Raw genomic sequence first — 26,155 nt, forward strand, 5'->3', positions numbered from 1 at the left:
AATGTTTGCGTTCTTGTGCAATCCTGTGTTACAGAAAAATTGTGCTTTAGAAACAGCGCTTGAAGTGTTGGTGATTTAACCAAGTTACAGCCAATGTGCATTTTGAAAGTTTGTGCTTTCAAAGTTTGAGCTTTAAAAACAGTCTCCAATTTGTCAGTTGTCATTGTGTTTCGCTAAAGCAAACTTGCGTGTTATAGCAGTGCAGCCTGTATTGTCCACTTACTGGATGACTGAACCTCCAACAGTATTCATACTTGACAGCATCCAAAACAAAGCAGCTTGCTTAATTGACACTGCACTCGACACCTTCAACATTCACTTCCTTCATTATTGATACCGAATGATGACACCCAGACACCATCTCTAAAATGGGTCTGCAGTAATCCATCAAGTTGTCTCCTTCCAAATTCTCTACCACACAGGACAAAGGTAACAGATCAATTTGAACGCTATTACCTGCAAGTTCCTGTGCAAGCACCACACTATCCTGACTTGGAATTATATAGATCATTTTTTTCACTCACTGAATCAAATTACTGGAACATCCTTTCTCACACCATTGTTGGTGTTCCTACACCACAAGTACTGCAGTGCTTCAAGAAGGCAGCTCATCATTACCACCTTTAGGGAAACTAGGAGCAGGCAATAAATTCTAAGCTCGTCAGCAACATCCCATGAATATACTTTTTTTTTAAAAAAAACTGGACACATTGTGAGAGTAGTTAGCAAAGCAGATGGGATTTAATCATAGATATCAACTACAAAAGTAGGTGTGTTATGCTGAAACTTTTTAAAGCTCTGATTGGACACGACCAGTTGTACATGCAGTCTGGACGTGAGAATAGATGTATGTATCCATGATTGGGGGAGGCGATGTACTGATATGGATCCAGAAATATTCAAGATTAGGTGGTCGAAGCTGGTGTTTTTTGCCATGGAACAATGTAGACTGAGGGAAGGTTTAAGGGGAGAGATAATGTATGGTTTAAATAAAGCTGCCATAAACAGCTATTTCCATTAGACCATGCTGCAGCATTAAGGAACAGAGTTAAGGATTAATTAAGAAATAGAAGGGTTGTGACAAAAAACACACTTTCATGTCGGAAGGGGTACTGACTTTGAACTTGCTGCCTAATGAGGCAGGAAGAAACTGAGAGCATGAGTGATTTTGAATGGAAATTGATTGGTCACTTCAGGAAAATATACTTGTAAGGCTATGGTGAAAGAATGATGGGAATGTTACTGATAAAATTTCCTCAGAGAATCAACATGAGCCCATTATGCCAAATGGCCACCTTCTTTACCATGATCATTCTGACACTTTTTGTGTAATTTTTGAATCCAAAGCTGTAGTTCTCAACTTGTGATTCAGACCAAACGGATCACTGAAATCTACAGGTATGTTTATATTGTAAAGATATGTATTCTGTTTTCATCTGTCTTGACAGAATGAAAGCTAACCTCTCTAGTTTGCCTGCTGTCATGATTATGGACTGGCTGTATCCTTGAGTGGTCTGTGAAGAGTTCATGTAAGCTAGTGGTTAACACCCTTTCCGTTTTTCTTTCAATTTATTAGTAACCAGACTCTCAGTTTATGTTTTGGACTAGATTTTTTAATGCAGCTATTACTGAAGGTTATTTAAAAACAATAAAGTTGTTAGCTAAAATACAGATACAAAGATTGGTTCCACAGGTTGAGTGTGAGTGAAGACTCCTTTCTTCCACCTTTTATAATGCTGTAGGTTGTGACTCTTGGTAGCCTTGTTCAGTACAGCAGTCCTTGGATATTTTTGTCCATCGTCCCATTAACATTTAGTTGCTTCTCCTCTGATCTCTGTACAAAATGTTTGCTGAATTTTATATAGTTCAAAACTTTAAAATGGCTGTTATCCTAAATGTCATGTTGTTCATTCTTCTAGAATATTAGGTCAGCCCAAGTCTGAAGCATCCATTGTCTTTTAGTAGAGATAATTAACTTTAACTATTTTTAGTCGAATTAAGGAGTAGTGATTGTAGGAATAGTAATGTCGTCTGGGAAACTATTGTCAGCGGGTTTATGTTTACCCTTGGGAAGGGTCACTGAGTTTTCAAGTTTTTGAGATTCTTGAGATATGTGCAGTATGGTTCCAAGACCAACTGGATTCACAAGTACAGTTTTGTGGCCTTGGAGCTGTTTTGTAGGACTTATGTTGCTTTGAAGGTAATGAGCTTTCTTTACAAAACCACATTTGTGGTGCTACATTAGTTGCCTTCATGTAGCAGATGCTTATAGGTAAATTTAAAGTCTAATGTAGAATACAGCCATCATTGTGGTGGTGATCTTACATTGCTCCTTAAGTGAAATATTTGAAATGTTAAACTAAACACCAGGGACTAAAATAACCATAGATTTGTATGCACATATTAAGCATAACTATAATAGAGTAATTAAGTAGTGGAAGAGCTAACTGTGATCACTATATATGAAAGAATTGTGGAGATCTTGCATGTACAACATGTGCTTACACAAAATGTTGCTCATTGTAAAAAAAAAGTTCCTAGCCTGGATTTGTTACACAGCTGCAAGCAATGCGTTATGTGCACGTGCCAAACCTAACATTTACAATTCATAGGTCCTAATAACCACATCCTTCAGACCATTTCAGCTCTTCTAGGTCTGTCACTGGCAGCTGTGGAAGACCAATAAGGTTTTCCTTTAGTTTGGAAGGAAGCTTTTTTTAAAAAAAAACCTTTTATCTTTCACTCAAATTAATAGACGTTCAACAAAATACAATGAAAATGTTTTGTGTGTGTGTGTGTGTGTGTATAATACAACGGCAGTCTTATTTCCATTTGTTAAAAGATACAATATCTTTATTTGTGCTGAAGGGCCTGTACTGTGCTGTAGTGTTCTATGTTATATCTGCGTATCTGTTTGTCATTACTGCATGCACTGTACTTACTGACAACTTCTTAACATTTAAGAAATTTAACTTTTTGAGTTGGCAGTTCCGTTCACCTACCCAATTTTGACCTGACTTAAAGTTGACTGCAATTGTGTTCCATGTTTATAAGCAACAACAGGCAAAAGATATATTTAAGACCAAATTATTTTAATTTTCCTTCACAATAGATGTGATAAATAATCTTGGAGCATTTAATCCCCTAAAACAATTTTATAAGGTCATTGAAGCCTTTATAATTAGGAAACCTCGAGTGTGAAAGCTTGGAATAGTTGTCTGCTATATAGGCTAATTATGTCTTGCAGCTTCACATGCTTCCCAAGGGTTCAGTGAAGGAACTGTGCACCCCCTCCTGAAAAGTTTAGTTGGGAGCTCTGCTCAGCTTATCTTGAATCTTGGAACTGTTAAAAATGTGGGCATTATCACGGGACTCGGCAAGATGGCAGCGATTCTGTAGAACTGCTGTGGACAGCTCTGCCTAACAGCCAAGGCATACTGGTGTTTTTTTTTCCATCCTTGCCCAACTTATGTGGTGGAATCATTAGTTTAAAACCTTACAGAACACATTTGTTAATATTTGGGAGTGGGAAGGATGCCAAAGGGAAAAGGAATGAGCAAACAGCAGCAGGGAGGGCACTCCCCTGCAGCACCAGGCATACCAGAGACCGCTGCAGCAGCAGCCTCTCTTGAACCCCCTGGGGACCTGACAGACACTCAGGAATTGGCTGCGGTGATGGAGAGACTTGAAAGATAGGGCTGTAATTGAGGAGATCCGTGGGGGGGATTTGTGCCCAGGTCCAACCTATCGCATCCGTGCTGCAGAAGCATGAGCAGGAGATCCAGGGCCTCGGGGAGCAGCTGGAGGAGGTGGAGGGTCGAACTAAGACCTCGGAAACTGCGATGGAGTCCTCATCCAGGTGGTACCCAGTGCTGGAGCGAGAGGTGCGGGCCTTGCAAGACCATATCGACAACCTCTAAAATCGAGGTCGGAGGATAAATCCCCGAATTGTTGGGCTCCCTGAAGGTGAGCAGCCAGTCATCACCTTTGAAAGCTGGCTGCTGGAGTTTTTGGGCCTTCACATAGAGTCTTGCGGGTTGAAAGGGTTTATCGGGTTACAGTCTCCCCCCCCCCCCCCCCCCCCCCCCCGCCAAACTCGGTCCTAGTGCACTCCCACTCATGTAAGGACAGGCAAAACGTCATAGAAGCTTCCAGATCCCTGGGAAAAGATCTGAAGGCACAGCTGTACAAGGGACCAAAAATCATGTTTTTCCAGGATTTCTTTGCAGCTTTAATTCAAAAAAGGAAGTCCTTCGATGAAATTAGAGGCTGAGGAACCTGGGCATCCAGTACTCCATGAGATACCCCGCAGTGCTCCATTTCAGCCATGAGGACTCTGTGTTTATACATTTGACTCAGCGGATAAAGCTAAAAACTTTGTAGACACTTTACAATAGATGATTGGCCTGAAGGATACGGTTAATGTTTGTTCTCTTTTTCCTTCTTCCCCCATGTTTTCCTTTCCTTATTTTTTAAAATTCTTTTCTCCCTAGTAATTTCTTTTGTTTTGGAAAGGGGGGAATAGACCTTGGAATAAGTTGTTCCGTTTTTTTAATAACCTGATATTCTGATGGGAAATTTTGTGGATGCTCTTTGTCTCCCCCTGTTTTTGTTTTTTTTCTTTTTCTGTTTCTCTTTTAGTCACAAGTAGGGGTGACATAAAGCCAAGGATGGGTGGAGTGCTCATCCTGACTTTGTCTTTTTTCTGTTAATTTTCAGGATCATCTCCTCCTTGTTTGTTTTTCTCTCTGGACTAAGGCTGAGGCGCAGTCTGGGTTTGAAGGAGCTGTGAAGGAGGGGATAGGTAGAGTGAGTTCCCCCTATGGGAAGGGGGAAGAATCTTCCATTCACAGTTTTATAGTTGGTTTTCTTTGTAGTTTTTTGGTAGTGATAGTTATTTATAGTTATGATGGAGAAGTGTTTGTGTATATTGTTCTTCGACTCTGAGTCTTTATTTACTTGTGCTCGGCGCTTTGTAAGCAAGGCTCTCCCTCTGAGAGGGGTTCAAGGGTCTCTGAAAGGGGATATGGCTAAGTGTCTTATTAAATGGTGCACCTGGAACATTAAGGAAAGTCATTAGCCAGTTAAAAGGAAAAAAGTGCTTTCTAGCCTTAAGAAGGAAAGGGTTGATATTGTTTTGTTGCAGGAAACCCATCTTGATGGGGAACATCTGAAGTTACAACAGAGGATTATGACCAGGTATTCTTTTCATCTTTTACGACTAAAAGTAGGGGAGTGGTAGTACTTATCCAGAAAAATCTTCAGTTCGCATTATTATAGCAGGTGAAAGATGAGCAGGGACGGTTTGTGATACTTAAAGCCCTGATACATGGAGAGGAATATGGCATTTTAAATGCCTACTGTCTTTCAGCGCATCCCCTCATATTTTAGAGTGTTTTCTCTAAGTTGAGTGCTTTTGGAACACGGCACATTGTTATAGGGGGGTGATTTTAATTGTCTTTTGATCCAACAGTGGACAGGATGTCTTGTGGACCTCCAACTATTTCTTTGCAGGCCAAACAGGTGGTTGACTAATGTGAGGAATTGGGGCTGGTGGATATTTGAAGATGCCTTTGCCCTACCGGCAGGGACTTCACCTTTTTATCAAACCAACATAAATATCACATGAGGATTGATCTCTTTCTGGCTTCCTTGGCCCTTCTGGATTCAATTATGGGTTGTAAAATTGGGAATATAGCTATCTCTGATCACATGGCAGTATATTTGGAGGTTAAGGCCAAGAGTGAAGGGCTAGGTTTACAGCACCCTTTTCTCCTTAAGGATTCCAAATTTGTGGAATTCTTTTTGAAGGAATTTCAGGAATTCTTGACTATCAATTCAGGCACGGCTAGTAGTCAATCTGTGCTATGGGGGACTGCTAAGGCCTTTGCTAGGGGATTAGCTATTTCCTATTCAGCTAGCTGGAAGCGACAGAAGGAGGAACAGTAGCGTCTACTTGAGACGCAGTTGAAAGCCGCTGAAGTGCCACATTTTGAGCGGCCTTCGGTGACTAAGCTACAGCGGATCACGGCCCTTTGGGCTGACTTGAATTCAATACTGACACAAAATGCAAAGAAAGAACTTTTGATAGACAAAGGCTGTTCGAGTATGGGGATAGGTCTGGGAAGTATTTAGCATACCTGACTAGGAAAACGCATGCTCCCCAATCTATTACTGCAATCAGACACAGCACTGGGGTTCTTACATACGATGCTAAAAAGATTGACAAGGCTTTTTGGAGATTTTACTCTGAATTATATCGGTCTGAAGGTTGTGAGGGCAGGAGGGCTAAAATGGAGACCTTTACCTTGGGAGGCCCAGGTTCTTAACCTTGAAACAGGCCTCTCTCCTTAATGCCCCATTGACAGTTCAGGAGATGCAGGAGGCAGCTAGGTAACTTCAGAGTGGGAAAGCGCCTGGCCCTGATGGTCTTCCGGGTGAGTTTTATAAGGAATTTATAGGCATTCTGTCAGGAAATGTACAATCACTCCTATATGCATGAATGCCTACCACCATCTTTGAGAGAAGCTAATATTTCCTTAATTCTTAAGAAGGGGAAGGTTCCTGAGGATTGTGCCTCATACAGGCCCATCTCTCTATTAAATTCAGATTTCAAGATTCTGTCCAAGATCCTGACACTGAGATTGGAAAGGGTCTTGCCCCATATTGTTGAAGAGGGCCAGACATTCTTTTATAAGAGGCCGTAGGTCCTCTACTAATATTAGAAGGTTGCTGAATATGATCTAAGTTTGTCAGCAATGATCGATTCGGGGTTGGTGATTTCCTTAGATGCAGAGAAAGCATTTGACTGGGTGGAATGGCCATATCTTTGTCTTAGAACAGTTTGGGTTGGGTGGGGTCTTTGCTAGGTGGTTTTATATTGCCACCCTCTGGTCGCGGTCATCACCAACGGAGTGAAGTCTGGGAATTTTAGGATTGGTAGGGGTAGTTGGCAAGGCTGCCTCCTCCCACTGCTGTTGATTATGTTGGTGATAGAGTTGCTGGCAGAGGCCATTTGTCAGAATGTCCACATAATCACTCCAGAAGTAGGATTGAGGGTACACAAGATTGCACTGTATGTGGATGATGTTCTCCTGTTTTTATTGAACCCAATGACCCCTCTACCCCATTTGATACAATGTGTCAATTCATTTGGGGCTATTTCAGGATATAAGATTAACCTTGCAAAATCGGCGGCTATGCCTTTGGGGAACGTTAAGGATGTGCCAGAAGTTGAAGGTGGCCCTAGATTCCCTTTTAAGTGGTCACGGGCAGGGTTCTGATACCTCGGCATTTTTATTACTACCAAGTTGATCTGTTATTTCGAACTAACTTTGCTCACTTGCTCGGCAATATTAGGCGAGATCTCCAGAGATGGGAGGCTCTTCCAATTTCATGGCTGGGCTGAATATCTCTCATTAAGATGAATGTTCTTCTTCATTTGATTTATCCCATGCATATGCTCCCTGTAATGTTTCCCAGGTCAACATTGCGGAAGCTTATGGGATGGTTTGGTTCCTTTATCTGGCATCGTGGGCGGCCCCTCATCAAACTTAGCAATTGGCAGTTGCCTCAAGGAGGGGAAGGAGTTGATTTCCCAGACATGAAGAGGTATCATTTGAGTACCCTAATGTCCTTTGTCTGTGATTGGTTAGATAATGATCCAAACTCCATATGGCTGGATACTGAGGCCTCCCAGGCAAAGTGCCGTCTTAGATTAGGTTAGATTACTTCGTGTGCAAACTGGCCCTTCAGCCCAACAAGTCCACACCGACCCGCCGAAGTGCAACCCACCCAGACCCATTCCCCTACATTTATCCCTGCCACTAACACTATAGGCAATTTTAGCATGGCCAATTCACCTAACCTGCACATTTTTGAACTGTGGGAGGAAACTGGAGCACCTGGAGGAAACCCACGCAGACGCGGGGAGAATGTGCAAACTCCACACAGTCAGTTGCCTGAGGTGGGATTTGAACCCAGCTCTCTGGTGCTGTGAGGAAGCAGTGCTAGCCACAGTGCCGCCCACTAATTATTATTAACTTGTTGTTCATGGATAAGATGAGGACCGTTATGGACACTGTCGGAACCCCATTGTCATCAACACAATCAAGGCATGGAGGGCGATGCGTCAGAGTTCACCACTTACACCTATAGCTGGCATGCCAGGGTTTTGACCAGGGATAATGGACTCAGGATTCAAGCTATGGGCAGAAAGAGGAGTTTCTAGTTTGGGAGACTTGTTTGAGGGGGAGGTTATGATGTCTTTTGAGCATCTGAGCCGCAAATATGGTTTGCCCAGCAGAGATCTTTTCCGTTTTTTTTCAAGTTGTGGGTTTCATCCAGAAGAAGACTACGCTTCTCACTCAGCCCTATAAGCCTGATACAGAGAGGTTGTTGCTACGCTCCACCAGCACCCTTTCGGTTAGTGCCCCTCTATTGCCTGCTGAGTGGCAGGGCCTGGCAGGATATTAACTGGTTATGAGGTCTGGGAGCAAGAGCTCTTCTCAAACATAGGAGAACACATGGGAGAATGCTCGAAAGACCTCAGTCTGCAGTAGGACATGCGCTACGCAGTTAAAAGTTCTGCACAGGGTTCATCTGGTGAAGTTTAAAAAAGGGGTTCAATGTGCCCCCCCCTTTCTTCAATGTGCCCCAAATGTAAAATAAGTGTAGGTACTCTTACCCATTGCTTCTGGGCATGCTACAGGCTCCGTGTTTATTGGAGTGCCATGGCGGGAGAAGTAGGAAGGGTATTGAGGATTGAAGTCAAAGTAGACCTGATATCTCTCCTCTTAGGTCTACCGAATTTACATCTATAGACTGGCATGGGAAGAAGCTATTTAATTTTCTTGCATACTGTGCATGGAAGAATATTCTGATGAACTGAGTTCTGAGAACCCGCCGGGCTTGCTGGGATGGCAGAAATTAATTATGAAGCACATTCCCTTGGATCTTTAACACACATGGTGCACCACACAACAGACCATTTTTATAAGACATGGCAGCCCTACTAGAGTTATTTGGATAAAGATTTGACAGTTATCTTAACAAGGGTATTTGTTTAACCAGGATATTTAGGTTTGTCGAGCCCTGGGCCCTGGAGGGGGGGTCTCCTGAGTTAACACGGGTGTTTTATACAATGCTCCCAGTCCTTTGGGAGCTTTGCGTCGAGCATAGCTGTTCTGTATTTTTTGTTTTTGTTTTTGTTTTTATTTTTTTTGGATCTGTTAGTTATTGATGTTGCTTTGCACAGTGTTAGGGTTTGTTTTGTATTATAGGGTAGGTTTACAGTTAGTGGACAGTTTTTATATTATGTTTTTTTCTTTTTGTTATACTGAAATTTTTATTGTATTTTTCAATAATTTAGTATATTTTGTAAAGTTAAAAAATTGCTAATAAATAAATTTACAAAAAAAAAGTAGGCATTATCAAATTTTCAGTAGTGTTAAATTGGTTATGTTTTGCTCAAAGAAATTATGCAAGTCCCCCTTGGTGTGTCTCGCTGAGCCATCAGTTTCAAACCAGTTGAATAAGTAAGTAGATCACTCGAGCAGTAATAGCTGGGGAAACTGCAGCAAGATATAGATCTCCTCAAACTGCAGCAAAAGTATTTTTGTTCTTTTTTAGGTTCCAAGCAACATCTTGTTTTTCTTCTGTGCAGAATGTCTCAACAATTATAAGCTGGCTGCAACTGACATAATGTTATGCTAAAAACCAGGTAAGACTTTTGAATCCCATTTTTGGCAAATAATCTTGACTTTTAAAGGAAATGTGAATACTATACAGCCCCTAATGTGCCATCAGTGTGGCTTTAAAGGGTTTGATTGAACAAACCTTTAATGTCTCTTCCTTATCAAATTTCTTCATGAAATAGAGTTCATGGAGCACTAGACCATAAATTATTGTTTTAGATAGTTAGTCATTTAAATGAACAAGCCTGAGTAATCATTTTGATATTGTGTTGTTTTTATTTGTGGCAACCATGGTTGATGTTGAAAATCTTTGCTTGTGTTTCCAGTTAGAGCAATAAATGGCACTTATGCTTGACAGAATACATAGCTCCTTTCATTAGAAAGTGTTGCAGTGTAAAAATGTCTTGGTGGTGCATCGGGTACTGATTCCTTTTGAATGCATTTACTACAGCAAAGAGATATGTTTATGCAACAATCTTGTTCAAATGCAAGGATGATGTTTAATCATTTTTACAACTTGCATGGCTAAATCAATTTTTACAGCTATAGAGTTAACATATATATGAATGTTGTAAATGCTTGTTTATTTTATCTTTGAAATGTTTAAACCTAGTTTTAATTTAAAAAAAGTTGTTTCCCTTTCCTTTCCAAAATGATTGAATTATTTTGTTCTTCTGTAGGCACTGGACTCACTGGTCCATTTATCTAGCATTGAAGTTAGATTTAGGGGTTTGCTTGCAAAAATTACTGCTTTATTCAGTGTGGTGTGTATATCTCCAACTTACACAGTTATGGGCACTCACTGTCCTATGAATTAAACAGAGTCAGAGGGATGTACAGCATGGAATAGACCCTTCAGTCCAACTTGTCTATGCCAACTAGTTATCTTAAATTAGTCGAGTCCCATATGTCACCATTTGGCTCATATTCCTCTAAACCCTTCCTATTCATAGACCCATCCAGATGCCTTTTAAATGTTGTATTTGTACCAGCCTCTGCCACTTCATCTGGCAACTCATTCCATACATGTACCACCCTCTGCGTGAAAATATTGCCTTTCAGGTCCTTTTTTAAATCCTTCCCCTCTCACCTTAAACTTATGCCCTCTAGTTTTGGACTCCCCTATTTTGTAAAAAGACCCTGTCTATTCACCCAATCCATGCCCATCATGATTTTCTAAGCTTTTTAATAAGGTCACTCTTCAGCCTCTGACACTCTAAAGAAAATAGTCCCAGCCTATTCAGCCTCTCCCTATAGGTCAAGCCCTCCAACCCTGGCAACATCCGTCTAAATCTTTTCTAAACCTTCTCAAGTTTCACAGCATCCTTCCTGTAGGAAGGGAGACCACCATTGAATGTAGTATTCCAAATGTGGCCTAATCAATTTTCTGTACAGCCATAACATGACCTCCCAACTCCTATACTCAATATACTGACCAATAAAGGCAAGCATACCAAATGCCTTCTGCATTATCCTTTCTACTTGGGACTCCATTTTCAAGAAGCAATGAACCTGTGCTTCAAGGTCTCTTTGTTCAGCAGCACTCCCCAGAACCTTGCCATTAAATGTTTCAGTCCTGCCCTGACATGCCTTTCCAAAATGTAGCACCTCACATTTATCTAAATTAAACTCCATCTACCCCTCCCCAGACCACCTGCCCATCTGGTCAAGGTCCCACCATATGCTGAGGTAACCTTCTTGGCTGTCCATTACATCACCAATTTTGGTGTCACCTGCAAACATATTAGCCATACCTTGTAAACGATCTGATTGTATTAACTCGGGTGGGGTTGGGGGGTGGGGGGGGGGAGCAGAGGTGTGTGTGTGTGTGTGTGTGTGTAGGAGAGGGGTGGAAAAACACCAGTCCAACATATTCTATATAAATTCTAAGATTGTGCATGTCTTGAGAATAAGCAATAGAAAGAAATGTCTCAAATGTTGACATACTATTCACCCACATGCAGACATTAAACTTAGTATTTTCCTGCCATACATACAGTGATAGCACTGATTGTCAGGAGCCATAATCCTTGATTTCCCTCTTTTGGTAAAGGATTTTCGAGCTATTTTTGAAATTACTAAGAATATCTATATGCGTACTAATCTAGGACCAAACTAACTCCTTCAAGAATTTGTTTTTCTGTTAGTTTCAATAAAATCAGCATGTAGGGTGAGGTTACCAAAAGATAGATATGTAACTGATTTCATCTAGTGTGTTTTTAAATCTGTAGTTATGTGAAGGAACATGTGAAATTTTGAATTTTTAATGTGCATTTTTAGCAACTAATGCCCCATTAAGATCATAAAACTTAAGAGTGGGAACAGACCATTTAACCCTTCAAATCTGCTCCACAATCACTTGATAATTGTTAGTCTGATTGTGGCCCTAACTCCACTTTTCCACATGCTTTCCATAACTCTGGAAGTTGTAATTTTGATTATTTGCCCCTCCAACTAGGAATGTCTGGTTGGTACTGTTTATGATGATATGATGGCAACTAAGGTGGAACATTTCTCATGGACTCAGAGGCAATTTAGTCTAATGTGTTTGTACCAGCCGGGAAAGATCTGACTACACTAATCGCATTTTCCAACTCATGGCCCACCGCTCCAGAGGCTATCTGAATGCAAATGAACTGTTATCTGTCTTTACTGTTCAGGGTTATAGATCCAGCTGTTTGATTAAAAGAGCTCTTTATCCCAGGAACACATACTGTCATCAGATGTTCATTGGTTATGCCTGTAGTATGTCATTTGAGGCCTTATGACTTCTTCTATAATTTTTGGAAATTAAAATGTTGCTCTCTGATGAGAAACTCTGTGGAAAATACTTAATCAGTCAACATTCATGTATCTAAAGCTTACACTAGTGCCATAGATCCCACCACATGAAATTATGAGTTGACTTAAACTTTAAATCCTTGAGCGTCAATCTGGATATTATCTCTTTGCGAGATATCAGTGGTCCAATAAAACCATAATGTGTTTTTAAAACTTCATTCATGGGATGTGGATGTCACTAGCTGGGCTAGCATTTATTCTTCATTACTGATTTCTTTTGAGAAGATAACTGAGCTGATGCCTTGAAATGTTGTAGTCTGTTTGTACTACATACACCTACAATGCTGTTCAGGATCTTGACCCAGCTACAGAGACAGAACCACAATGTATTTCCAAGACAGGGTGTTGAGTCTTGAATGGAAGCTATAGGTGATATGTTCCTGTGTGTCTGCTGTCCTTTTTTTTTCAAGCTGTTGGTAGATGAGAGTTTGGAAGGTTTAGTCTAAGCAACCTTTGTGACATGTATATGATACCAACTGCTAGGTCAGTAGTGGAGGGAGTGAATGTTTGTGCATATGGTGACAGTCTAGCGGGTCTTTTTTGTTCTGGATGGTATCAAGCCTCTTCTGTTGCTGGAGCTGTGTTTCTCAGAGTATTCTATCACACTCCTCACTTGCCATGTAGATGGTGGACAGACTTTGACAAGTTACCTTGCTGCAGGTTTCCTAGATTCTGACCAGTTTTTGTAGCCTTGCTGTTTATATAGCTAGTCAGTTCAGTTTTGTTTTAGTTGTAACACCCCAGGATGTTGATAGTGGGGAGTCAGTGATGCTGATGCTATTTCATCTAACTCGTGTAATTCTTTTTTACATTTTTGTCTAAATATGAGATGGATTCACATTATTTACTAATTACTTAGACCTTGTTGGTAATTCTACATGGAAGATGAAAATGTGTTGAGATAATGGGAGATTTAAAAGAAGCACTCATGCAAATTTTTAGATAGAAGGATAACTAGTATGCAAGTCAGCATTACTTGCAGTATAGAGGCACCAGTTTCTTTGGAGTTCAAGATCTTCATCAGTAGCCAGTATTTGTATGCTCTGATTTGTCACTGTAGAATTGATCTTGTATATATCTATTTTCTTTTGATTGGCACCTTGCAACCATAAAATGTTTCCTTGAATATTTACATTTCCATTTAATTTAGTTTCTGTGCACTTAAAGGCAGCATCGCTACCCAAGCGATGCACTTCTGCTTCCTTGTGGTAGTTACTGTGAAAACATATTAATTAATTAATTAATTAATTAAGTTAGTATGAAATATGTCTATCTGTAAAGCTATTACATAAAGTTGCAATTTAATGTGAGCGCCCAAATATCACATGGGAACAATCTTATTAAGAAATGTTGCCAACTATGTGCCCTAATATAAATTGTTTTTGACATTTTTGTACGACTGTGATGTAACAACCAAGGCAGCATAGTCATTAGAATTTCAGTACACTAATTTTGTATCCAGTGTCAGATTAAAAGGTGGTGTAAAGATCTGTTCAGAATTGATGGTTTTCATGTAAGAATTTACATAAGTGGGGATGTAACAATACAGCTATGGAATTCACTGGATTTTAAATTTGTATACTAAACATAACTTACATTCAAATAATTGCTTCAAGGTTATGCTAGCATTTATGGAATTTCCTTATTTAGAAAGTGTGCATGTTGTCTTCCCATTATCATTTACAGGAATATGACCTACTATTCTTTTCATGTAAAACAACTTTGTTCAGTTATTTAGCAATTTCTTCGGTGTTTCGTCTGTAGGCTCCAACTCCTATGACCTTGCTTCCTTGGGTCAATAAGATTGTCTCAACTTGTAACTGAAGATACTTCAAATCTGTCATTTTCTGGATACAAACTCATGTACTTCATCAAAAATTAGCAGATGTAGGGAAGGGCAGAACAGAATTCATATGCATAACAAAGTGCCAATTTTAATGCAGTACTTTATCAATTTCCCAGTAGGAATCACATTGTTTTATTATACTAGAAATTAATAATAAAGGTAAGCAGCTTCTGGAGTTAAAGTTTGAGCAGAAGAGAATTTCTGAACACTATTTTTATTTGTCTTTGAGTTGAGATTTTTAAATTATCGCAACATGAATTAAAAGCAAAATGAGACTGAGGTAGGAAATGCTGTTCTCCTGATGATACCTTATTTAACTGAGTATTTTGTGTAAAGCTGTGCAACAGCTAAAAGCTGAGATTGACATAATAGTTTTGTTTAGGATGTTGCTATGGTTGGCAGTTTGATAGCATGACATATTCTTGTTATACAAATTACAGATGGAATGATTATTTTTGAACAGCTGAATGTTTGTTCTAAGATTTGCCTGTTTCTTCAAATAGCTGAGTTATCATGTATAGTAATTTTTTTTCTGCACACAGGCTTATAACAATTTTTGTATAATCGAAGAACTAGCACAGGATGCCATTGCTTCTGAATGGTTTCTTCTTTTGTGTGATGTGAGCATCTCGTCTCTAATTTCCTTTTGAAAACGGTGGTGTATTGCCCTTTTGGTCCACTGAGGTTCTTGGGTTATAGGAACACTGTTCTATTAGGAGGCAAGTACCAGGGCTTTGACCCAGGAACTGTGAATGAACCATGGATTTAGTTCCAACTTAAAATGGTGTGTGATTGAGAGGACAATGAGCAGGTGGTCAAGTTCACATGTATCTGCTGTCTTATCTTTTTGGGTGGTAGAGTTGATGTTTTAGAAAGTGCTCACAAGAGGCTGAATGAATTACCTGAAGGTAAGGATCGTTTGAGTTCCTTATCATCCCAGCAAGAGCTGATATGATGCTAGAACATTTTAGGGTGAAGTTGAGGATCTAAAGTGCAAATTGAATGCCATGATTCTTCAACAATGTTTTCGTTATCGCACCTGACTTTTAGCTTCATTTGTGTCTTGCGGGTATCTTTGAATTTATAGTGTGAGAAAATCACTGTGGTGCTTTGAACTCTTTGAAACCCAATAAGCAAATTGTTGACCATTGCTTGAGATTACAAGGTCTGGGATTCTGTGTTGCACGTATTACCTTCAGGGATTTAATCACTGTTCAGGAGAATGATCCTACAATTGCTTGACTTCTGTCCATTGGGTGTCGCACCTTAAGGTCTCTGCTCAAAGAGGTCTGTCCGAAGACACACTCTCAGAACATGCTGGGCAGGAATATGACATCAATGATTCTTTCTGTTCTCCGATGCTTGCTTGGTACAGCTAGTACAGCTTTGAAAGATCTGCTCATCAAACAAAATATCTTGCTCTGACTCTGCATTATGCCTTCATCTATTAATTTAACCAGCATGACAATGTATTTGTATGAGTTTCCAAAGTAATGCGATTGAAGCTTATGAATTTTCCAAAAAGTGTTTGAATAGTAATCAATCAACAATGGAAATTTAGACCAGATTTAAAAAACCAAATCTTCAGCAATAAAATGTAAAGGCAAGATGGTAGTACTGTCTCTGGGTAATGATTTAAAAGCCAAGTTCAGAGTTTCCTTCTGACTTATTAAGATCCATTGTGACTCATGATGAGTATTTCAGACAAGAGGAAACGTCAGTACTTTAAAAGAGTAAAGTGATATGAAGGTAAAGGAAATGGTCATGACGTGATTATTGGTTATCAGTCAGCTGTGAAACTGCACCTCCGTTGTGAATATCTTGGACAAAGCTCTAGCTTGCTTGATGAACATTGCTATTCCATGTGTTTGTATTTACAAAGGTAGCCTGAAAGAGTTTTGAATATGAATCTCTCTCTCTCCCTCTCTCTCTCTCTCTCTCTCTCTCTTTCTCTCTCTCTCTCTCTCTCGTAAAAGTGAGCATATACCAATAATAATATATTGTGCGGACTTACTTTGATCAAAAGGTTAAGGCATAGTAAGCTTTTGATTCTAATTTTCTGTTTTTTATTGAACAATGAATTTTAGCTTTGAGCAAATCCCAGAATTTTACACTTGTAATCTGGAGGAACTTAAAAATTAGAAGTCAGACGAACTGCTGACACATGAAATCAGACCGGCTACATGTGTCTTATAAGGCGTTGGTTTAAGATACTGGAAACAACAATGGAAAACTCAACCCTGTCGACCATGCGAGGTCCTCTTTACAAATATTGAGAAGCAAGTACCAAAATTGACCGAGCTGTGTCTCAGACGAGTCAAACATAATTGTACCTTGCACGCTGTCCTAGAATACACCATTGCAATCAATAGGTATGTTCTGTGTACTAGGAAGACCAGAACTGTTGCAAGTAATGGCAGTGGTGTACTGTTAGGAAAGAGTTACCTGGGATTCCTCAATATTGACTTTAGACTCAATGAAGTCTCATGTTATCTGGTCAAAAAATGGACAGCAAAACCTCCTGATAACCATATTCTTCCCTCCCTTCCAAAAGAAAAATACTGCTCCACTTAAACACAGCTTGGAGGGAGCATTGAGGCTGGCAAAAATGCAGAATGTTCTTTGAATGGGTGACTTCAATGTCCACCACCAAGATTAGATCGGTAGCACCCTTGCTAACTGAGTTGGAGTCCTAAAGGATGTAGTTGCTAGATTAGTTCCCTCGTCACCATTACAGATCCATTGAGGGGAAAATACGCTTGACTTTGCTTGCCAAACAGCACAAGCAGTATCTATTTAGGATTAAGCAATTCCATGACTGATTGATCATGTCGGAACTCTTTAGTCCTGCTGTATCCAATTGTGAATGGTAGTGCATGATTCAACAACTTAGTGGAGGACAATGCTCTGCAAATATCCCCGATCTGTTATAAGGATGCCAGGCACACCAGCAAAAGATAAGGTTGAACCATTTTCTCCAAATGTCAGACAGAAGTGCCAAGTGCATCCTTGAGATCCCCACATCACAGATACTAGGCTTCATCCAATTGATTGACTCTGACTCTGTGATATTAAGGGAAAGCTGGAGGCACTGGATACTGCAAAGTCTATGGCCCTTGACAGCATTCCACTAATGGTAAAGAAGCACTCTACCTGTTGCCAAGTTGTTACAATACAGCTACAACATTGGTACCTACCGGATCGATGTGGAAATTGGCCTATGTCTTATACAAACACTCAATCCATCCAGTTGCTGCCCCATTAGCCTACCTTGTCTAAAAATTCATACGCAGAATATGGGCATCACTGGTTAGGTCAGCATTTATTGCCCATCTCTAATTGCTCAGTTGGCAGTTAAGAGTAAATCACATTGGTGTGGTCAGAGTCACATGTAGGCTATAAATGAATGAGATGTGTTTTTCAGACAATTGACACCAAAAATGGATTCATGGTCATCATTAGATTCTTAGTTCCAAATTTTTAGATTCAAATTGTACTGTCTGACATGGCGGGATTTGAACCCAGGTCCCCAAAACATTACAGGGGTCTCTGGATTAACAGTCCAATGATAATACAGCTAGGCCATCACCTTCCCCTAATCAGTAAAGTAATGGATGGAGTTCTGAACAGTGCTGTTAAGCAGCGCACCCAACGATGGGGAGGAAGGAAGGGAGACACTCTGACGTTTTGAAGTTGTTCCAGCAAAATTTGTACAATATTCAGTTTTAGGCTGAACGGTACATGAATGACTATCTCCAACAAGAGAGTATCTGACCATCACCCTTGACATTGAATGACATCATCATCATTGAATCCCTCACTGTCAACATTATGGGGTTACCATGGACTAACAACTGAGGTGTACTGGATTAACCATATAAATATTGTGGCTACAAGACCAAATTGGAATACTACAGCATGTAACTCACCACTTGATTGCCCAAAGCCTGGCCACAATCTACAGGTCATAAGTTAAGCATGTGGTGACATATTCCCCACTTGCCTAGAAGGGTGCAGCTCTACTAACAGGAAGCTTGACACTATTCAAGACCGAACACCCCATTTTGTTGACATCACACCCACAAACATCCATTTTCCCCCCCTCCCATTGATGCTCAGTAGCAACAATGTGTGCCATCTACAAACTGCATTGCAGGAATTCGCCAAAGATCCTTAGTACCTTCCAAACTTATGACTTCTACCATTTAGAAGGACAAATATGATAAATGTAGAGTAATGCCACAACCTCCAAGCCCTTTGCCATCCTGATTTGGAAATTGATCACTGTTTCTTCAGTGTAACTGGGTCAGAATTCTGGAACTTTCTCCCCAGTGGTATTGTGGCTCCATAATAGACTGCAGTGGTTCAAGAAGCTTGCTGATCGCCACCTTTCCAGGGAGAATTAGGGATTGGCAATAAATTCTAGCCTAGCCAGCAAAGTCGACTTGAGAATGAATTGAAAAGAACAGAGGCTTCCATAATTGAAAAGGAGTTACAACTGAATAAGCAATGCATCCCACTGCAATTTTACAAGCAGTTATATGGTTTTTAAAATGTACCACAATCATTTATACAAGTTAGAGGAATCTGAATTTATGCTTGAAATGATAATCTTTGGAAAAAAATGCAAGGTCATTTCTCCAACAAAATGCAATGGGAGCATCATGCATATTTTTACATGTAAAAATCAATTCCAATCACTTTAGACTCCAGCCACTGTCTGGTTGGGCAACTTGTTTAGGTCTGTCTTGCCCCATCTCCTTTAATCCTTTCTTTGTCGACTCCTTCATCCCCCTCTGTCAGTCTTCCCTCTCTTCAAAACCTGATTTTACAAAAGTCTATACTGCTTCTATAATGTGAATTTAGCAGTAGTGATGAGAGACAGATCCAAATGACCGGAATCTGCAAATAAAAGGTTACCTCACCAAATTGATGTAAGTATCAGCTGGAGAAGAAAAATAGACATTGCAGTGTTCAAAGGTGAAGGAGGTCAGCTTTTCGGTGACCTGTTCATTGGAAGGTATGCAGTCTGATCTGTCATGTCAATTTGCTGGTCAATCAATTACTTTCTGGTCACTTGGTTTGTCTTGGTCTTCTGGCATACAACTTTTTTTTAAAATCCATAGTTGACTATTCAAAACCAGTACATATTTGTAAACTTAAGTGATTTTGATTTGTTTGTTCATGGGATATGTTTATTAACTGTTCCTAATTGCCTATTGAGGTGTTGGTGAGTTGCTACATTTAAACTGCTGCAGTTCTTGGGCTTTTGGTATAGCAACCAGTCCTCTTGGGAGTAGAAATACAGGATTTTGATTGCAACTATGGTTCCAAGTCAGGAGGATGATTGGCTTGGATGGCAACTTGCAGGTTGTGTGAATCTGCTGCCCTTTCCATTCTCTGTCCAGGTCCAGGGGTTGCAAGATATTATTGAAGGAGCCTTGGTGAGTCACTGCAGTGCATTTTGTGGATGGTACATATTGTTACCATTGCTGGAGGGAATAAATGTTGAAAGTGGTAGATAGAAAAATTTTGCCTTGGATAATGTTAAGCTGTTTGAATGTATTAGAGCTGTATTCAACAGGATAAGTGGAGTGTATTCTGTTAGACATGATTTGTGCGTTGTTGATGGCAAGAAGGCTATGGGGAGTCAGGAGGTGACCGACTTGCCACAGAATTGCCAACGTCTGTCGTCGCAGTATTCATATTGCTGGTCCACTTCATTTTCTGGTCATTGGTTACCCTAGGACATTGGTATTAAAGGAATTCAATGATGGTAGTGTCGTCGATTTTCCAAAGGGAAGTGCTTGGATGCTCTCTTGTTTGGAATGCAGAGGAACCTTGATTATCCAAATGTCAATTATCCGAATATCGGATTATCTGAAGGACATCTCTAGGTCCCATTAGAAACATTATATTAAAGACATGTTTCCAACATTGTGCCTTTTGTTTACAGTGATTTAAAAGCGAACTCTGCTTACTGAAATGCTGCCGAGAACACTCCTGGGCTAATGGGAGGAGAAAGTGAGGTTTGCAAATGCTGGAAATCAGAGCTGAAAATGTGTTGCTGGAAAAGCGCAGCAGGTCAGGCAGCATCCAAGGAACAGGAAATTCGACATTTCGGGCATAAGCCCTTCATCAGGAAGTGGACCATCCTGATGAAGGGCTTATGCCCGAAACGTAGAATTTCCTGTTCCTTGGATGCTGCCTGACCTGCTGCGCTTTTCCAGCAACACATTTTCTGGACTAATGGGAGCTCAGGCACTGTCTCCAAATGACTGACTTCCTGCCCTCTCTCTCTCTCTCTCTCCCCACACACTTTCCCTGGAGTTCTATACAGGCATGTATGCTAAACACCACCCCCCCTCCAGATAATATTGTCCTGTACAGGGCAAAGGTGGAACCCAGTAAAAAGTTGTGTGTGTGTGTGGGGCTGTGTGCATGCGTGCATGCTATTTGGAGACTCACTGCCCCCAAAAAGGTGGTGGCAGCAGCAATCTTGTTGGTGTTGAGTCCAGCTGCCCTGGAGAGGGGGCTGGGGCGCGCATTGGCAGGAGGGAAGGAGTGGACAGGGGTGGCGGTGTTGGATGGGGTGGGGGGAGTGGGGGCTTGTGCGTGGTGTGCTGCTGCCTAGTCTCCTGAACGGGTACTTAACAGAAAATCCCGAGCCCCAGAAGAAAGGCATTGAATCAATTAACCAAATAATCAATCATCCAAACAAAATAGTGCCCAACCATCTCATTCAGATAATCAAGGTTCCTGTAATCATTGTCTGGCACTTATGTAGCAATGAATTTTGCTTGTCTTCAAATTACTATAAGATATAATGTGATAATTTTGCTCTGGCTGTTTTGGACTACTTGGAGTGATACTCAAATTAATGGTCCATTGCTTTGAATGTTACAAAGCATATCATTTACTGGTTGGCATGACAAGGTACCATTGTTTAGTGTGAGGCAATATAAACATTTCATTTAAGCTTTATCATACTGCAGTTTTATGTTTGTGTTTGTGAAATGGCAGTGAAATCACATTGTCCGCAGTAAACTAAAAAATTAGCTTGGGAAAACACCGCTCCTCGTTGGCTCATTTAGAATTAGCTGTGCAGTGAGGTCACTGCATTGACACTCCTTATTACCAAATTTAGCTATAAACAGCATTCTCCAAAAAAATAACTGTACTGACTGGCGCTCTCCCAGAATTTTTGAAATGTAAGCATACAGGCAGCTTTTCTATGATTTAGTATTTGTGCACACTATCTGTGACATGGATGAAGCTGAAAGAAATGCAGAATCTTAATAGACTCAACTAATCATCTCCAATCAATGTCGAGTAAGATAACAAGTTGTGACATTGGACTAGTGGCACAAATGGGGTAAAAATGGGTGATGAGACATTTCTGAGCTGGCATAATGTAAGGAAACCTCACAATCTTTTTTAAAATAACACTTGAAGTGTACTTGGTGTCATAACATTCAAGGCCGTTGGCATATTGTAGGTAGTTGTGTATTTTTGGTGGTTCAGACTTGATTACTGTATGATTGTATCACATCATTACTTACTAATGATGTGATTTGCTCAAGCAGCAGCAAAAATTCTAATTGGATTTGCGTGATGAGAAATCACTTGCTGAAGCTCGAGTCAATCTTTTGTTCTCTTTACCAGTGCCCTGCTACTCTGATCTTTTAGTTTGCATTAAAGATGTTCTTTCCAAGACATCAACTCATTGCTTGGTGTATGGTTTAATTGTGCTGATTGTTGATTTTTGCTTTGGTAAAGTATGTAAAGAAATTAGTAATTACATTAGTGACTGTATAATTGACTCAATTCCTCAAGTTAATTTTTTTACAAGAATCCAATTTTGTAAGTCTGTAAACTGATGAGTTGGTTCCTGGTTCTTTAGCATGTGCAATTTTTAATTTGTGCTGTTTAATCCATTTGGCTTTTCTACAATAGTGCTTGTGCAGCAGCTTGCAGTTTCTTAGCAGCTTTGCACCAGTCATGGTTAGCAGTTGCAATTCTGATTTTAAAGTAGTATATTTCAGTTAGTGTAGTGAGGCAGCATGCAAAACAGCACCATTGACAGGAATGAATTAAGTGTGAATTAAAACACTGCTGAACTTTTGAGGTTGTAGCAACAAGAATCAACAGTGGGGAATCTTCAGAATGCAGTTGCAAAACTGAGCAAAAGATTGACATTTGAAACCGTGAAAGTTGAAGATCAAAAGTAAAGTACTCTTTGCTCCTTCCTGTCCTTTGTGTGAGGTAAAGAAGTGTTTATATATTTTTTCTGAACATATCTGGAAATGTAATTTTATTTGACAATATCACCAGTAGAAATACTGCTTTAGCTATTGTGCAGATTTTGTGTGCTAATGTATGAAAGTTACAATACAATTTAGCTGGAAATTTAGCTGTTTTTGTCACCTTTACCCCTAAGAAATATGACTTTACAGACTTGAAGTTCTGGTTGCTGCTTGTCTTGTCTCAGGCGGCAGGTACTTCTCACTAAATCCTCAGACTATTTGCTGAATAATCAGAGAATCATTACAGTATGGAAACAAGCTATTTGGTCCAACAAGTCCACACCAACCTTTCGAAGAACATCAGACCCAGACCCATCCCCCTCCATTTCTCTGACTAATGCACCGAACCTACATATCCAAGAACACTGGGCAATTTAGCATGGCCAATTTACCCCACCTGCACATCTTTGGACTATGGGAGGAAACAGGAGCACCTGGAGGAAACCTACGCAGACGTAGAGACTAGAATTGAACCTGAGTCCCTGGCACGGTGATGCAGCAGTGCTAGACACTCGGCCACCGTGCAGCCCCAAATGTGGATTTCCTATCCGGTGCACATGCACCATGGTCCACCAACTTCTGATACTCAAATGACTCAACACACTCTACACAGTGTTGTCATCCCTCCTGAGAATCTCTCTCATCCCTTTTCCTCATTTGTGTTGTCATTTTATGACGACATTTGCAAATGTATGTCAACATCCATTTATGTATAGTTAATAGCTCTTTTCCACTATTCTTAACTCATGCACACTGTCTTAATGTTTCAGATTGACCTGTATCAAACTTTCACCTGCTAAACTGAGAGCATTGAAGACCTTTATTTTAAACCGCCAGCCTAACTCCATGTTCATGCCTTCAACTTTTTTTCCTTGTCTTTCTGGTAGAAACGACTGCTTGCAAACCTAGTGTTGTGTTCCTTTTGTTTAACCTGAATGTCTGATTTTCTTTCCTGTCCAGCAGAAGGATTTTCTTTCTGTTCCATCTGTGATGTTACTTGCCTTTGCTCTTTTCCTCAATTGCTTTACAACTTAAATCTCATTCGCTATTCGTGTTTCAGGTTAATAATAACATTCTGCTATACTTACAATCAGTGTTTTTGCGATTGATCAGTCTTGAAATCTGACTTCCTGTAGCTTAGGGCCATGTTACATTATGACCTGTTAGTTGACTTAATGATTAATTCCTTTTGCACAAAATATCTCTTAAATTTCACTTAACTTGCTGAGGAGCAACAAGATGATGACAAGGTGTAATGAGCGAGTTGCAAGTTATCCTCGTGATTGATTTTTAAAAAAAGGAAAGAAATATGAATGGGAAGGATTTGGAGGGGTATTGGCCAAATGCTGGCATGTGAAACTAGATTAACTTAGGATATCTGTTCGACATGGATAAGTTGGACCAAAGGGTCTGTTTCCATGCTGTATAGCCCTGTGACTCTATAATTACATGCAGCATTGTTGTATTGTCCTTATGGCCTCAGTATGCTCCCTTAATGAAAGGGAGTAGAATATGGCTCAAAGGTAGAAGACAGAGGGTGGTGGTGGAGGGTTGTTTTTCCAGACTGGAGGACTGTGAGCAGTGGAGTACCACAAGGATCGGTGCTGGGCCCTCTACTTTTTGTAATTTATGTAAATGATTTGGATGCGAGCATAAGAGGTACAGTTAGTAAGTCTGCAGATGACACCAAAATTGGAGGTGTAGTGGACAGCAAAGAAGGCTACCTCAGATTACAACAGGATCTTGACCAGATGGGCCAGTGGGCTGAGAAGTGGCAGATGGAATTTAATTTAGCTAAATGCGAGGTGCTGCATTTTGGGAAAGCAAATCTTAGCAGGACTTATACACTTAATAGTAATGTCATAGGGAATGTTGCTGAACAAAGAGACCTTAGACTGCAGGCAGGTTCATAGTTCCTTGAAAGTGGAGTCACAGGTAGATAGGATAGTGAAGAAGGCGTTTGGTATGCTTTCCTTTATTGGTCAGAGTATTGAGTACAGGAATTGGGAGGTCATGTTGCGGCTGTACAGGACATTGGTTAGGCCACTGTTGGAATATTGCGCGCAGTTCTGGTCTCCTTCCTATCGGAAAGATGTTGTGAAACTTGAAAGTGTTCAGAAAAGATTTACAAGGATGTTGCCAGGGTTGGAGGATCTGAGCTACAGGGAGAGGCTGAACAGGCTGGGGCTGTTTTCCCTGGAGCGTTGGAGGCTGAGGAGTGACCTGTAAAGAGGTTTACAAAATTGAGGAGCATGAATAGGATAAATAGGCATAGTCTTTTCCCTGGCGTTGGGGAGTCCAAAGCTAGAGGGCATAGGTTTAGGGTGAGATATAAAAGAGACCCAAGGGACAATTATTTCACGCAGAGTATGGAATGAGCTGCCAGAGGATGTGGTGGAGGCTGATACAATTGCAACATTTAAAAGGCATTTGGATGGGTATATGAATAGGAAGGGTTTGGAGGGATATGGGCCGGGTGCTGGCAGGTGGGACTAGATTGGGTTGGGATATCTGGTCAGCATGGACTTGTTGGACCGAAGGGTCTGTTTCCATGCTGTACATCTCTGACTATTTGCTCAACTGCACACTTAAAATATGTTTATTGAACAACCCTTGCATTAATGTTAAGACCTGATTTTAGAGGAATGAGTCTCCTACCTTTTTGTAGGAAATATGGTGACTTAGAATTTCTGAATTGTTGACCAATCCTAGGATATACCAAGTATTGTATTGCCTCCTTGACACATCTTAAAAGCACTCTGTACTTTCACATTTTTAGAGGTACATGTTCTTGCCACGTTTTCTGCCTCAATTTGAGAGCTTTTATGTAAATTGTATTGTTAATTTGATACTTTTGATGGCATGGAATCTATTTAGGTGACATTACTGGTCATTTGTGTTGCACAAATGCTAACCAATGACCATCTCCAATAGGGGATAACTTAACCACTGTCACTTGATATTCAATGGTGTTACATCACTGAATGCCCCAGTGTTATCATCTTGGGGCTTGCTATTGTCCGGAAACTGAACTGGACTTGCCATATAAATAGTGAATTTGAGAGCAGGCCAGAGGCTAAAAATGCTGCACTGAGCCAGTCTTCTCCTGACACCCCCAATCTTGTCCACTATCTACGAGGCACAAGTCAGGAGTGTGATGGAATACTCCCACTTGCCTTGGTGAATGCATCTTTGGCATCATCCAGAATAGAATGGACTACTTGATTGGCACCACATCCACAAAGATCCACTTCCTCCACCACCAACACTTTAGCAGCAGTGTGTTCCAACTGCAAAATGCACTGTAGAAGTTTGTTAAATATGCTCAGACAGCACTTTCCAAACTCCTGATACTTCTGTAATGAAAGTCAAGGGCAGCAGATACATGGGAACACCACAATGTGCACATTCCCCTCCAAGCATCGCCATCCTGACTCGGAAATATGTCTGTTCTGTTAGCATATTTG

The 26,155-nt window shown here is 40.4% G+C and overlaps 1 protein-coding gene across 8 annotated transcripts in view; it reads left to right on the forward strand.

The window, feature by feature from the left end:
• The window catches only part of LOC132816525 (inositol polyphosphate-4-phosphatase type I A), a 213,749-nt gene that overhangs the window by 19,063 nt on the left and 168,531 nt on the right, over positions 1-26,155 (forward strand). For 6 of the 8 annotated variants that reach the window (XM_060826226.1, XM_060826233.1, XM_060826234.1 and 3 more), the window contains exon 2: positions 9,631-9,721. The exons of 1 other annotated variant lie outside the window; for it this stretch is intronic. The gene's annotated coding sequence lies outside the window, so the exon portion shown is untranslated. Of the gene's footprint in view, positions 1-2,129; positions 2,201-9,630; positions 9,722-26,155 lie in introns of those variants that run through there. One more of the 8 variants, XM_060826227.1, reaches the window with a different exon arrangement.

The sequence above is a fragment of the Hemiscyllium ocellatum genome, chromosome 6, assembly GCF_020745735.1.
Source record: "Hemiscyllium ocellatum isolate sHemOce1 chromosome 6, sHemOce1.pat.X.cur, whole genome shotgun sequence".
Lineage (NCBI taxonomy): Eukaryota > Metazoa > Chordata > Chondrichthyes > Orectolobiformes > Hemiscylliidae > Hemiscyllium > Hemiscyllium ocellatum.